Raw genomic sequence first — 14,420 nt, forward strand, 5'->3', positions numbered from 1 at the left:
CAGTAATGCATGCCATCTACCAACATACCATCCTTGGACATACTCTTCCATCTGAGCGATAAAATAATACTTACACTTTTCACCAACCGCTTCCTTCAAGAAACTCAATGCTCATATTCTCATACTATTGAATTCCAATTATCTGACTCCTCTTAAGTCAAGCCATAGATTATCCAACACTTTACATTCCATTTCTTCCGCACTACTCTGACTACTCATCACAATCATCTATACCAAATAGATTTCTGAGTTTTACCTGATTCCGACTCTCTTTACTCATTCGTTTCAAGAATCATTCTTCATCATTCATGGTACTAATCTACCATTTAGCAATCCTTACTCGCATCCAACGAACCAATTCCTGATTTACTTCCTCTATTTAAACATCCTAACCATCAGAACAAGTACACACTCATCAGCCTCAATATACCCTCGCTTACGAAATAGCTCAACTAAGTCACACTCTCTACTAAGAATCAAATCAACTCCGTCCTTCATAGAGTGTAATTCCTCATTATATCTGGAATTTACAATATCACCTCAATAACAGCACAAAATTATTACAGCATCATTTATTATCAATCCTTCGTTTTAATTTCGCCGAATACATACTCGTTAACTACGTGTAACCGTAATGACATATTCATCATCTCGGAAATTATTCAAAAGAGTTATAATTCTTCGACACGACATCCTTACATCCACTGGATTCTAAATCCAACATATAGATCAATACATATTCTCTATGTAGGCTTCAGACATATTAATTCCTTACTTCCCATAAGTAGTACTCATAACACTACTCCACATCGTACTTTCGCTGCGCGACTCTGATTACCCGTCTTAAGTCATTTGCCCATCATGTCGCACTCTTCCATATTCACCTCTTCATAAGTCCACACAACATAGTGAGTGATTATTCTTCACGGCTTAGTATTCATCACATCTTAAACCATTAAGGTAACAAAACAAGTTCATCTTATTTATATGATTTCCGTCTACTACCAACAAGAGATTAAGGGTGATCAAGTCCTCAATTTGTCAATAGATAGTTAAAAATCATATTTAAGCATAAACCGTCGTTACTACATAATAGTGTCCATTTCCGAGTTTGCACCCAAACTCATTAACATCGTCATAGTTCAATAATCCACTACGGTGTCCTTCTTCTAGAATATTCTTCCGAAGCTCAAAACATCAGTTACACAAATCCAATCACTCAACCTCATTATATTATTCCCGTCGATTCTGAATTCACCGCCTTTACCTTGGTAATTCAGAGTCAACCTATCGATCAACTCAACATCATCTTTCTGACCTTCTCTAATCTCGTTAAGAATACCACTAGTCATCTTCTAGCATACTCAATCTAACACTATTAGGATCACCTTCACATACCAACTCAAGTCTCTAAATTGTCCAATTAAATCCAACTCATTCATCCTTAGCACCGACATATTTAAAGACTTCCTACGCAACACAATAGCACAACATTCATAACTCGTGGTTTTAATCCAAATTCTATTACATCCTTCACGTCCAATTATCATCCCACTCGGAATCTCAACAAAGTCTTCCTCACGTCAACAAATGTTAGAAATTCCCTACAATTCTTCTTTTATACTTATCGTTACCTTGCCATCACAAATACAATTCCAAGAGTTCTAAAGTTTATCCCATCTTTACTACTAATTCACTTCTCCCTAAAATCCATCGGCCCTCCAACCATCTTTATTACCGAACAGATCATCAACTTATTCATCAACATCACGTTCCACTCAATTTTTGTTTCAAACAATCACGGTAGTAGGCATTCCTATTCAACCAGTTTCACGCTTCCTTAACCGACTTCACAATATCTTCTCATAGGATCACATCTACTGTATTTATAACTCTTCCATAAATTAGAACACAATCCCTCCTCCTCGTAGGTTCAAACGGCACATTAATCCGACACTCAGAACCCAAGATATGAATTTTCCAATCATTGTCCGAAAATGCAACACTGACATCATGCAGCGACACTCTATACGATATATCCAAAACTCCTCAATTGGTAAATTCAATTCTTAAAATTACTTCTCAAAAAACCTTCCAAGTATTCCTTCGATCCATTCAACACTGACACTGACATCCCGTGCAGTACCAATAAACAAGTCTAGTTATAAGAGCAAGAGTAACCGTAACTTCGCCTCCTTCCAACGTCATCCTGTCACAATTAATTATGTTACAGCTGCTGCAACCATTTTTATAACAAAGTTCATCTCGTTAGCTTTCCGACGCTTCAAACGGAACTCAATTCGGATGTCCAGAACTCCAGTTATGAATTTTCGAAGTTCTGCAGCTATTCGGCAATTTTCCTGCGTTTTGCTTACGAAAATCTCTCTCCAAAACTCATTCTCTTCAACTCTATCACATTCCAAACAGCCCCTTATCATATCTCTTTACTTCCAAACATTATTATAACTTGAGCAACACTTCCCATCGCCGAAGCGCAATTTCTGAAACATTACAACATCAATCCTCTCTGCAAACTTGCAACTGATCCTCTTCCAAGACCCAAGGTTACTCAACTGACAACTTCGCAGCACACCAGCAGAGCTAACACATTGCAACTTTCCAATTTCCATCTCTTACAATAACTGTCAATTACCTCTAATCATCTTCCTTCAAGATGTTCCAACTCAATTCCCAGTGAAGTCTTAATTCCAAGTCACCTTCAATTCGGAAAACAACAAACTCCGACAACGCTCGCACTGTTGCCAACAACAGCCTACTGAATCAATCTTCTTGCAACTGAAACATAACCGAGAAGCGAAGCTTCTCCCCCACTTGTTTCAATCCAACACCTGCAACAAACAACCAAGTACCGACAGTGATTCACTCACATGTCGCGTACCAAGGAATAAAATGCCGACAATATACAACTGTCGCGCAACTCAACTGACTCAACAATTGGCCGGACGGACCGACCTGCTCTGATACCACTATTGTAACACCCTTCTAAACCCCGCGGAAATTAATAAAATAATTCAGAGTAAAACATGAAAACAAGGGTGCCACAATTTAATTTAAAACAAATTATCATAAATCAATTGTCATGCTTCACTTAGGGGAAAATCATCCATTTAACAAAATCATGTTTCTATACAGCGGAACAATAATCAACAGATAAGCATAACATCATCTATGCAATATCTCACAAAATTACTCCAATAACAACAAAATAGAGTATCATCATAAACTCTAAACTAACGTTCCCCCAGTGTTACAATATCAGAGCATGACACCGACGCTATACCAAATAAACTGACTCATGAGCTAATCCTCACCGAGTCAAAAGCCGCTACTCGCCAATCTGAAATCATCAAAGTAAGGGTGAGTCTCATTCACAATTAACAAATGTTATCGAATCATAAACAATAACACATCATAGTCACATTATTCATCCAATTTCATTATATTCAGATTGTCAGGAAGTACTCATCAACACACAACACAAACAGAATACATTACCAAGAGGCAACACCATAATTCATCCAAACAAATCATAACCATTACACAATCAACACATATTATAACATTGGACAATCTTCCATTCATGTTATAATAACACAAGTAACCTAATGCAAATGCAACTATATGCATGTGGTACCAAAATCTGGGATAACCCAACTCACCGATCCACCATCGTCAAGGATACGGCAACACCCACTCACTAATTCCACACAATGGGAATTAGCTACCACTGATCCACCATCGTCAAGGATCAGCCACATAATGATTATGAATGCATGTATCAACCATAACATGCTTATCACCCACATAAATCAACCAAATGTCATAATCATCAACCACCACAATAATCAATAGCCATACACAGTTATGCTATTTCTCAACCACAATAAAATACATATTTTACATCAACAATATATGTATAACAAACACCAATTACACCCACAACATCATAACAGGTAAATCATTCATTATACAGTGCAACAACGATAACACCCCTCACAATCGTGTACCAAAGCAACTCATCAACGACAGAGTATTTACCTCATCATTCCTCAAAACACATGATACCCATATTTACCATGAACAACACCCATTTGCACAATTAACAGAAGCAACCACATTATCACAACATACATCATTGCACATATTCAATTATGCACACAACAACCATTGCACCTCATCAGCTATGCAAAACCAGAATAAACCACATTTGAAGAAAATGATACTTTTTAAAATAAAATCAAGTTGTTATTGTTTTATTCGTTTCATATGGTAGAACATTCAATTTAAGGAACAACGTCCAAAACGGCGTCTAAAACTGACTTACGGTTTGAAAGTTACACATCTTTAACTTTTTACAAGAAAACAGTTATCGCTACAGCACGCGGCGCAACCAGAGTTCGCGGCGCGACCTGAAGCATACAAACACGTTCGCGGCGCCAACCTATGTACGCGGCGCGATGCAAGGAAAGAAGTACGCCTTCGCGGCGCGCACCTACCTTCGCGGCGCGAACTGGCAAAAGTCAGAGCTTTCATCGCATCTGACAGCATTACGGGATTTACCCCAAAAATCCCCAAAACCAAACCAAGTTATGTTATGAACCTCAAATACCACCATATCAGCCACATACATGTTATAACACAAATGTAACACCCAAGGAGGATCATTTAATCATCATAACCATCCTATAATCATACAATTCATCAAATCATACAATTCCCCTCAAAATCATCCCAAAACCCCAATCCATCATACAACCAATTGACACAAACAATGCATCTAAATCAGTCCTATTATCTATAAGACGATAAAAGATATTAACCGGAAGAGTCCCCCCTTACCTTAGCCAAAGATCTTGATTAGCCCTCTTCCTCTTCTGTTCCTCTTTCACGTATCAGCACTTCTACTCTTCTGCTCCTCTTCCACATCTATTTTCCTTTTTTCCTCAATTCCTTATTTCCTTTATTTTATGAAAACATAAAATAATTAGTAATGGGCTTACTCCCTTAGCACCCCCATACTACTAATCTCACCATTCTAGCCCAATGGCCCTTAATCCATAATTTTCCAATAATTCAACAAAATACCAAATAATTCTAAATAATAATTTAATTTCTGATTAAATTAAAATTAGAAAATATGGGGTGTTACAGAGGACATTGTCCCAACTGGATGGGATGAACAGTACGATGACAATTTCGCTCTTGAAAAAGCCAGGGAAATACCAAATAACGAGGGTTGCTTTCTGTCAGCATACACTCCTCATCAGGATGCACAAGTCTCTATTCAAAACATCATCCCGACTGCATGGGACGGCCTTATCGAGCATCTCGCTCAGCCAACAGAGATATCTCAGCCTGGGCTCTCGTATCCAGAAGAGTATATCCCTTATCCTGAAGGATCACCGGCTCATTTTCCCACTAATGAAATCAATGCTGTGGAAGATGAAGAAGACAACTGCAACTGGAACAGCTGGATACTCCCTGCTCACAACAGTGGATTGAACAACTGGAAAGCTGAGGATGTGATCTCCTTTGACCAGGAGTAAATGCCATTTCCTGTTTTCTTTGTGTATATTGTGCAAAGATAAAAATGGTTCCTGAACAATCGAACCATGAGCTTGAAAGCCGTGTGCCTTAGCACACTGGTCCTTCTATAAGGGCTTATCATATCATGATCATGTGCATTCAATAAAATCATGGGACGCTTGCATATTTAAATTTTGTGATCCTTTTTCTTTCTTTCTTCGCTTTCAAATAGCTATGTTTTTTCTTCACACACACTCACATAACTAACATGCAGATTCACATACACTCTGGATCCAGTCAACAACAATTCTGCTATTGCCCGTCATGACTTTGAAAGTCCGATCTACCAAACTGAGGACGAAAGTGAGGAAGATTGTGAAGTGCCAAGAGAACCTGCAAGGCTGCTAGAACAAGAAGACAAGGCCATACGGCCTCACGAGGAGCCAATTGAGGTCATCAACTTGGGCAGCAACGAAGAAAAGAAAGAAGTCAAAATAGGGGCTGATTTAGAACACAGCATCAAGCAAAGACTGATTCAAATGCTGCGAGACTACGTCGAGATATTCGCCTGGTCCTATGAAGATATGCCAGGCCTTGACACGGACATTGTAGTTCATCGCCTGCCAATCAAAGAAGATAGCATTCCAGTCAAACAGAAACTACGAAGGAGTAGGCCTGATATGTCAAAAAAGATCAAAGACGAGGTTGAAAAACAGTTCAATGCCGGATTCCTAAAAGTTGTAAGTTATCCTCCTTGGATAGCTAACATCGTGCCTGTACCTAAAAAAGACAGGAAAGTCAGAATGTGCGTGGACTACAGAGATCTGAACCGGGCAAGCCCCAAAGATGATTTCCCTTTACCACACATCGATGTACTGGTTGACAATACCGCACAATGCAAGGTATTCTCCTTTATGGACGGATTCTCAGGGTACAATCAAATCAAGATGGCACCCGAAGACATGGAAAAAACAACCTTCACAACACCCTGGGGAACCTTTTGTTACAAAGTAATGCCCTTTGGTCTGAAAAACGCAGGAGCAACCTATCAACGTGCAATGGTAGCGCTATTTCATGATATGATTCATCAAGAAATAGAGGTGTATGTCGATGACATGATTGCAAAATCCAACACCGAGGAAGAACATTTGGGTCATTTACACAAGTTGTTTGACAGACTCAAGAAATACAAGTTGCGACTGAACCCAAATAAGTGTACCTTTGGAGTAAGATCCGGCAAACTCTTAGGTTTCATCGTCAGCAGCAAAGGTATTGAGGTTGATCCCGCCAAGGTTAAAGCCATTCAAGAAATGCCTATACCTCGTACCGAGAAACAAGTCAGAGGATTCTTGGGACGTCTAAATTACATCGCCCGATTTATTGCCCACATGACTACTACTTGTGTGCCGATCTTCAAACTGTTGAAGAAAGATCAAGTGGAAAGGTGGAATGACAAATGCCAGTTAGCCTTTGACAAAATCAAAGAATATCTCCAAAAACCTCCAATCTTGTTGCCACCTGTGGAAGGCAGACCTCTGATAATGTACCTAACTGTGTTAGAAGACTCAATAGGGTGTGTACTAGGACAACATGACGAATCTGGCCGAAAGGAGCACGCAATCTACTATCTTAGCAAAAAGTTTGCCGATTGTGAAACAAGATACTCACTACTCGAAAAAACTTGTTGTGCCTTAGCTTGGGCGGCTCGCCGACTAAGACAGTACATGCTAAATCACACCACTTTCCTAATCTCCAAGATGGATCCCATCAAATACGTGTTCGAAAAACCTGCTCTCTCTGGAAGAATAGCGAGATGGCAAATGATCTTAACAGAATATGACATTCAATACACTTCACAAAAAGCAATCAAAGGAAGTGTGGTAGCTGATCATCTAGCTCATCAAGCAGTGGATGATTATCAAGCATTGAACTTTGACTTCCCAGACGAAGACGTTATGCTAGTCAATGACTACAAACAACCAGGACAAGAAGGAGGACCCGAGCCAGGATTTCGGTGGACTATGGTTTTTGACGGAGCTTCTAATGCACTTGGCAATGGCATCGGAGCTGTGATCATTTCCCCCGCAGGAGGTCATACACCATTCACTGCCAGGTTATGCTTCAATTGCACTAACAATATAGCCGAATACGAAGCATGTATTCTGGGTCTTAAAGCTGCAATCGATCTAAGAATCAAATTCCTGGAAGTCTACGGAGACTCGGCCTTGGTAATCTACCAAGTCAAAGGGGAATGGGACACGAAGCACCCAAATCTAATTCCTTACAAAGAATATGTGCTGAGTTTGATTCCTTACTTCGAAGAAATCACTTTCGAACACATCCCACGCGAGGAAAATCAACTAGCTGATGCTTTAGCTACCATGTCATCCATGTTCAAAGTCAGGTGGGACAACGAGGCGCCTATGATCACCATTTACAAGCAAGATGAACCATCCTATTGCAATGAGATCGATACCGAAGGAACCAAGGAAAAACCATGGTTCCATGAAGTAAAAAGATATCTCGAAGCTCGGGAGTACCCTGAAGGGGCATCCATTAACGACAGAAAGTTTCTAAGGAGATTTGCTGCCAAATTCTTCCTAAGCAATGGAACCCTATACAAACGCAACCATGACTCGACTTTACTTCGATGTGTAAACAAGAAGGAAGCAGAACAGATCATGGAAGAAATACACAATGGTGCCTTCGGTACTCATTCCAGTGGACATACAATGGCTAAAAAAATCCTGAGAGCAGGTTATTACTGGTCTACCATGGAAACAGACTGCCATCATCACTCCCGAACATGTCACAAATGCCAGATATACGCTGACAAAGTACATGTACCTCCAGTTCCATTAAGCGTCCTGACGGCTCCTTGGCCTTTTGCAATGTGGGGTATTGATATGATTGGAGAAATCAAACCTACTGCCTCCAACGGACATCGCTTTATCCTGGTCGCTATTGACTACTTCACAAAGTGGGTAGAAGCAGCTTCATTTGCTTCTGTTACCAAGAATGTGGTGGCCCGGTTCATCAAATACAATCTCATTTGTCGGTACGGCATCCCTGAACGGATTATCACAGACAATGGCACAAATCTAAACAACAGAATGATTACTGAACTTTGCACATAGTTCAAGATCAAACATCATAATTCTTCTCCATATCGACCAAAGATGAACGGCGCGGTGGAAGCTGCCAACAAGAACATCAAGAAAATCATACAAAAAATGACAGTAACTTACAAAGACTGGCATGAGATGTTACCTTTTGCTCTTCACGGTTATCGCACATCTGCGCGTACTTCAACAGGGGCAACTCCATTCTCCTTAGTCTATGGTATGGAGGCAGTTCTTCCAATTGAAATTCAGATTCCTTCCCTAAGGATTATGAAAGAAGCCAATCTAGACGAAGACGATTGGATTCAAACACGGTTGGACCAGATAAACTTGATTGATGAGAAAAGGCTCGCAGCTATTTGTCATGGTCAGCTATACCAAAAGCGTATGATCAAAGCCTTCAACAAAAAAGTCAAAAGTCAAGCATACCAAACTGGTGGCTTGGTTGTCAAACGCATCATCTTACCACAAGGTGATCCCAGAGGCAACTGGACTCCCACCTACGAGGGACCATTCATAATCAAGAAAATATTCTCCGGCGGAGCCATGTTGCTTACCACCATGGATGGCGAGGATTTCCCACACCCTGTGAATGCTGACATAGTAAAAAAGTACTTCGCTTAAAAAGAAAAAACAGCTCGCTAAGTTGAAAACCTGAAAGGGTAACTTAGGCAAAAAATGAGCGTCTCGGTGGATTGAAAACCCGAAAGGGCGGTCCAGGCAAAAATTAGAGACTAAACGAATACTATCCCGGTAGGCTGAAAACCTGAAAGGGCAGCCTAGGCAAAAGTTAGGGAATGAAGCATACAACTATGTTCCGTTCAGCTGCCTACTCACCATCAAGATTCAACACCTCAAAGGCACCGATCAGTCCAATCACTTTCTTCCAACAAGTGAGGGATGAGATGCTCGAAGACAGATTGGCAATAGCAGAATTGAAACTTGACTGGATTGTTTTCACATAGCTATTTATCTTCATAAATATTTTCCAAAGCTTTCTGACAATTTCCTACTTCTAGGATTGTTGTCTCCCTGTGCGAATCAGCCTATCATGGCTCTTTTTCAAAAATCAATGCAGCTTAGGCTCAAAATCACTATTTTCACTTTTTCTGTTTTAAATACGTAAACGTCCCAATGATAATTTTGAATGAACATGTGCATTTGAATATGATTGATGTTTACCAGGAAAAACAGGAATATCATTCAGGAAATGTCCCAATTATCTGGACATCATTCCATCAGAAGAAAATCCCCAAGAGAAACACATTTCTCAGCAAATTCCTCAAAAAGATTTTCTCTTCAAAAGAAGTCTTATACCCCAGCAGGGTTGTTCCAGATTACTATCTTCAGAAGGTGTGATCCCCGCACCCGGACTTGGTCAGATAGTGCATCAGAGGATTATGCATCTTCCTCATTCCCATTTGAAAGGGCATCAGAACTTCCAGCTACCTTTCATTCCCAAGTGATAGTCAAAGATCCTTCAACAGAGTACCGTGGTTCTCAAAGAATTTCCCCAGCCGAGGGTACTCAAACAAGACAAAAGATCATCAACAATCACAATATAGTCATATCCAGATGACTGACGGAAATTTATTTTCCCAAATAGAAGCTTGACATCACATTCATACATTCATACATTCATACATTCATACATCATACATCATACATCATACATCATGCATCATGCGCATATTCATACACAACATCACATGCATATTTCTCCGGGAATATCTCACATTTACATGCATCATAAACATTGCATATCACTAACTTGATTTTTCAGGTAGACGGATATCTTCAACAAAGATGTTCTCAATCACATGCAGTGTTCACCTGAATTCCATGAACAGTTCTCTCAGATATAATCAAGCCGAAGATTCATTCTGATCACTTACCAACTCAAAAACGGACATTGCAGATCAAAGTCGATACCTCAGACGGTTCCAGAACGATCTAGCATCACAGATCTAAAGTCGATACCTCAGACGGTTCCAGAACGATCTAGCATCACAGATCTAAAGTTGATACCTCAGACGGTTCCAGAACGATCTAACATCGCAGATCTAAAGTTGATACCTCAGATGGTTCCAGAACGATCTAACATTGCAGATCTAAAGTTGATACCTCAGACGGTTCCAGAACGATCTAGCATCACAGATCTAAAGTTGATACCTTAGACGGTTCAAGAACGATCTAACATCAAAGATCTAAAGCTGATACCTCAGACGGTTCCACAATGATCAAAATCTAAAGCGGAAAAACTTTGGACAAGTTCCGTAGCAATCATCCTCCTATACTTAAAGCGGTAACCTTGGTTGGTTCCGAAACAGTCAACACAAAGACTTTCAAATCCTTCATCAAGATATAATCAATGGATTCATTCTGATGAACAAACCATCAACACATTTACCAGGTGGCATCTGAAAGCCCATCTCAGGTAATGTTTCAATCTGCCAACAATGTTTCGCAGACGACATTCAAATGCAACTTCCAACATCTCTTCTGATCAAGGTAAGTGCAAATTTTCAGGGCATCTAAATATTCAATCATCTTCTACCTTCAGATTTCAGACAATCTCTTCAGGTTTAAGAAGATTGAATAGGGGCAACTGTTATACCCCAAAATTTGCCCGCATCTTTTTTTCAAGAAAACTCCAATCTGGAAATTAAGAGTCTCATATAATCATGGATTTTTATTTCAACAAATATCCTGACATATAAAATACTTAGTTTTTAGAATTTTTCTTATACAGTAATTTGGCTTGCAGTTGAATTTATTCTTACGCAAACGCCAAATACTGTTTATTACTTCACACATGCTATTTATTTATTTACAAATAAATAATACTGACACAATTGGTACAGAGTTAAATCTTTTGCAGGCGCAGAATCAAGAAAACTCAGACTGTACTGGTAACAGTATATATTAGTTATTTATTATGTCTGTGTTTTTAACAAGTCATGTAAATAAACTTTAATTTTACACATAAAACAAAAACAACAAAAAGAAAATTAACTTGGACTGTTGATTTTTCACTCTAACTGCTACGTCAATATCTGAACAGTCAGTCGACAGTCAAACTGCTGGCAGTACAATTCTCAGTGTTTTGTACCATCAATCAAATCAATCTTTTACAATTCAAAATTCCAAGATTTTTGTTCTAGAAGTCTTCTGAATATCACGCGATTAGCAGAGACTCAACACTGCACAAAAATCAGGTACGCTTAACTGTCTCCTACACAAACAGTCCCTGACTAGGGTTTTCTTGTTTTTACAGGAGAAACAAGCTTTTGAGACCTCAAATGGATTTCATGCACATCCATATATCTCAAAGTACCATCATACAAATTTTCAAACTTCAATTCACTCAGACGCACCGTCAGCAGCTCAAACAGTCAACAGACGACCCGTTTGACCAAAAAAGTCAACAGACAGTCAAAACTGAATTTTTTTGTCAAAGTCCATATTTTGTCAAAGGATTCATCATTTGATCATTGGATGATCATAATTCATCAAGGAAAGATCAAAAATCAACAAAACCCTAAGATTCAAAATTAGGGTTTTTGCCTGAAAAGTCAACTCAACTCTGACTGGTCATAACTCTCTCATCCTTCATCCAAAAAATTCAAACCAAAGCTCATTTTGAAGGAAATTCAATTATCTTTCAAATTCAATTGATCCCATGGTCATTGCATTCACCATTTGAAAAATATGACCAAAGACATTACAGGTCATTTTCAAAGTCAACAAAAAGACACTTTTTTCAAAAGGACACACAAGGAGCATCAAAAATCATTTTGACATGAGACCAAAGGCATTGGTTATAGGACTCTTAGAGGTTTCCAAAAAGTGAAAGATCTCCTTCATATGACAAAAATTGAGGGATTTACACCTTGTTGAAGTTGGCTAAATTTTGGGAAAATGCATGAAATCAACATTGCTCAAAAATGTATTTTTTCCAAATGGGGCCAAGTTTTCATGGTTCAAACATCATTTCCACAATATTATGGGCCTCCCACGACCAAGACTAAGCCCATACCATTTTTATTCATTTTTTGCTTGATTTTATCTTATTTTAAGATTAAATTAAAAGGAAAAATGAATGGATAGTGGGTAGCTTACAATCCAAGCATGACTCACCCAAGGAATCTCTGATTTTCTGCAGAGAATTGAAGAGCAAGGCAAGAGCATTGAAGAGAAGAAGACTTGGTCAATAATTCAAAGGTTTTTAATATAAAAAAATCAAGAATTCCACAAAGGCAACTAGATGCTTCTTGGCTTCAATTCTAAGCACAACATAGTCTATATAAAGGCTATAACACTTCACAATCAAGGGAGACAGAAATCAGAGCCATTCTTATGCTTGTACCATGCTTGTAACCACTTAAACTTTTCAAAGAAATTTCAAATTCGAATTTTTAATTTCAGTCAATTTCAATACAAACTAAGCATTCAAACATCATCTCTGAGCTTCACTGAAACTATTCCAATCAATTGCAAGTCTTAAACCTCACTGAATCGAGCTACACAGGTCACGATTTGCTCAAACTAAAACTGACTTGTATCTCATAGCACAAGCATATCTAGCACGATGTAGACATATATTTGAACTTGGTGTGGTGTGTAGATCATTTCTGGAACTTTAATTGAGTTTTAGACGCTTACACACGAAGTTATCATTCTAGGGTTCATAATCTCAAAATTAGGGCTTTCTGAAATAGGCAAAATTAGAGGATCTAAGTGGTACCATTGAGTTCGTATGGATCAGACGAGTTGAATGGAGAGGTCGCGCCAAATTTATTTTTAGGTTTACCCCTATTCGTTATTTTGCAGGTCTGAAGCTCATCAATTACAGCGCTCTTTTCATAAAAGCGCTGTAAAAGGTCCTAGCGAGAGGTTGAAGATGATAAGGTGTCCCTACCTCATTGGACAGCCAGCGCGCGCGTTCTTTTGAATTTTCCACTAATCCAGTGCTTTGCAGGTGTATTGATGGCCATGTGTCTCAATATATGAGCCTTCAGATTCACTTTCCAGCTCATCCAACGCACCTGACACGCCAGTCCATACCATGGACTCTCCAATCAACCACATCTGATTAGTATCCTTTTATTTTCTATTTTATTTTAATTTTCTTTGCAAAATTAATTAAAAATAGTTTTAAAAATCCAAAAAATACACAAAAAATATTTTTAGACTTCTAAAATAATATATTATTTTCTGAAATAAAAATATTTTATTTTTCTTCAAAATTTCAATATTTTGCATAATTAATTAGTATATATTTATATATTTGCTTTTTAATTATTCTTAACCAATCAAAAATCATAAAAAAAATTGTTCTTTATATTAAATATTGTTTATATATTATAAACTAATTTTGTACATATTTAGGATAATTTTCTCTTTAAGTTTTAATTATTTGTATAATTATTTGTATAATTATGTATTAATTAGCTTAATCAATTTCAAATCAATTTCAAATCAATTTCAAAAATTCCAAAAAAATTAGTTTTGTTTTAAAATTAATTGACAAATATTTTGTACATATTTTAAACTTAATTTCTAGGTTTAAATCTATTTTCATCTTTTTTCTTCATTTTAATTTAATTAATCATGCATTAATTATAATTAAAATCAATCATAAAAAATCCAAAAACATGCCTTTTATTTTTCTTGCAATTTAAATTCCTAGATAAATGTATAGGTTGTCAAAATCATGTAAATAGGCTAGTTTACATTTCCTGCACAATC

Source organism: Vicia villosa, linkage group LG3, assembly GCF_029867415.1.
Source record: "Vicia villosa cultivar HV-30 ecotype Madison, WI linkage group LG3, Vvil1.0, whole genome shotgun sequence".
NCBI lineage: Eukaryota > Viridiplantae > Streptophyta > Magnoliopsida > Fabales > Fabaceae > Vicia > Vicia villosa.